The following is a 2,500-nucleotide window of genomic DNA, read 5'->3' as shown; positions in this document are numbered from 1 at the left end:
ATGAAAGTTTTGTCAGAAATATAAAATACTCTAAATCATACTACCACATAGAAGCAAAATAAAATCTATTTTTTTTTAAAAAGCCCAACTTTAATATTCAAATTTAATTCAGAAGGGATACCTACCCTCACTCTATGTTAGCAATGGGTTTTTAAGTTTAAAAATTCAAACAATATAGCTATCTCAAACAAAAGTCTCAGTACGTTTAAATGGAGAACTGCAAACATTTTCCAAAGGGCTGTGCTGGAATTTATTTTTTTTTCATCATCATCATAGGTCACCTATCAGGTAAGCACATATCATGAAAACACAATGAGTGTAAAGAAGAGGATAGTTAAACTTCAAATGGGATCATTATACAAGCTAACACATTGCTAGCTTGCCTGTCAATACCCATCTTATTAAGGGTGCTGCAACACATCTTATCTGATTTAAAATACTATGGACTGGAATTCACATTTATATATACAAAGAGATAAGCCTAACCATAAATATTTTGGAAGATTCAGCAAAAATAACTAGCCACTGGCAAGTGCCTGCAGTTTATTTCTTGTATGGGCAACTGCAGCTTGTTTGTCCTCTATAAGAATATCATCACAATTTGCCCTTGATTAGTGTATCCATATTGTAAAGATTAACCAAGATAATAACATTACAAAGGAGAGGTAAAGAGTCTTGACACTGCCTATGAGTGTTTGTGTACGTTTGGCCTATAAGCCACACACCCATGAGAGTGGCCACTCAAGTAAGCTTAATACCCTGATTTTGGGCCATGTGCACGCAGTGAAGCACTCAGATCTTAGGGGTTAATAGGAGACTGTGGCCTTAGCTTTGCTCTTAGTGAATTATTTCTATATCATAACATATTGTTTTATTTGTTCTATATGGCCATTAGCTTAGGTTACTCCATCAATCTGTGGTCCTCTTCTGGGCACCTCATCAAGCTGGGTATGGCTATAGACGTTGCGTCGCACTAGAATGCACTGAGCAAAAAGTTCCACTACATGTAGCAGAATGATTGCCTGAAGCCTCCGGTATCAGTGACACCAAGGAATTTCTGATGCTGTCATTGAGAGGTTAACCCATTGAAATGCCCAGTTCCGATGTGATTCTAATTTAATTTTGTCACCAAAGAGTAAATTGATAAGGCCTATCTCATCTCATTTCTTTCCTCTTTTCCTCATTTTTGGAAAAATATGAAAAAAAATATATACTATTAGTAAATTGTTATAATTGTAATTTCAATAACAATAAAGTCAAATAATGATAATAATAATAATAAATAAATAACAACATTAATAATATTGATAATATATAGATGAAGATGAAAGCTGATAATGATGATAACAACAATAACAATGATAATGGTTAGGAAAAATCATCCCAAATCAAGGAATGAGTTATCACATGTGGCCAGGTAAGCCTAATAACCAATTCCTGGGAAAAATAACACTTGTGGAGTAAATAAAATTAAAAAAACAAAACTAAGGCAGTCTGTGTATGCATTTAGTAGCAGGGAGTTAAGTATGACAAATTGAACAGTTCATTTCAAGTGCTGAATCTAAGTAAGGCAAGCAGTCAGACTCAATTCCTGAAGTTCTAATTCGAACACATTAATGAAGAGCAGGTAATCCCAGAATACGTAGAAATCGGTGACATACTGCCGGTCAAACCGAAAAAAAACCCCCGAGTACCCCTATATCTTCACCATAACTGAAACGACCCGCACTCAAATAATCGAGAAAAACGATCTTTCTTGTGTAAACCATGACATAAAAATCACATCACTCACATTCCCACTAAGAAGACTCTTCTAAACCCTAAAATTAATAAAATAAAATAAAAATTCCAGCCGTTGCAATGGATGTCAACCTAAAATGGCCCAAGGTTACACCCGTTCGTGATATCACTACCATATCAAGTACTGTGGTCCTTTATTTCTTACCTCCAACAACTACTCCGTCGTACAAGATGTGTTTCCTTGACAGATACTTAGAGTGAATAGTGAAACAGAGTCATAAAACCAATCCAAAATACTGAAGAGGAAAGCCAATAGCAGAAGCGAATTCCCGAGCTTTTCATATATACGCGTTACCTAGACGACATGTCAACAGAGGACATTTAAGTGTAAAATGAATGTAAAGATATATTAGGGTTATATTATAGCACAAAATACATCTTGTATTTTGTAGAAAGTTTTTTGTGCGTAATGTTTATATAGCTATCCGAAATCACTCGGAATAATAATACGTGTCCTAATTTATATAACACGGAGCTAATCCGAAAATGATGTAAACAGAATACTTGTTACATGTCGATTGTCAATTGTTTGGTTGATTTTCTTTTCCTATAATATATTTTTTTAATGTATTGTATTTTTTCACATTATAGCTTATTTTTTTTTTCCAAATATTTTCTTTGTTCGTTTTTTTCTATTAATTTTCTTGTTTTTTTTTTGTTAACTCCCGTATACTCTAAATGTACATTTGAGCCTGACGCA

At 33.9% G+C, this 2,500-nt stretch overlaps 1 protein-coding gene across 2 annotated transcripts in view; it reads right to left on the bottom strand.

Moving 5' to 3' along the window:
* Positions 1-2,102, bottom strand: part of LOC125042548 (E3 ubiquitin-protein ligase RNF185-like) — a 21,553-nt gene extending 19,451 nt beyond the window's left edge. For both annotated transcript variants that reach the window (XM_047638239.1, XM_047638238.1), the window contains exon 1: positions 1,946-2,102. The gene's annotated coding sequence lies outside the window, so the exon portion shown is untranslated. The remainder of the gene's footprint in view (positions 1-1,945) is intronic.
* Between the last annotated feature and the right edge of the window lie 398 nt (positions 2,103-2,500).

This window comes from Penaeus chinensis, chromosome 32, assembly GCF_019202785.1.
Source record: "Penaeus chinensis breed Huanghai No. 1 chromosome 32, ASM1920278v2, whole genome shotgun sequence".
Classification (NCBI taxonomy): Eukaryota; Metazoa; Arthropoda; class Malacostraca; order Decapoda; family Penaeidae; genus Penaeus; species Penaeus chinensis.
The sequence above is the reverse complement of the archived record's forward strand: the minus strand, read 5'-3'. Positions and strand labels throughout refer to the sequence as shown.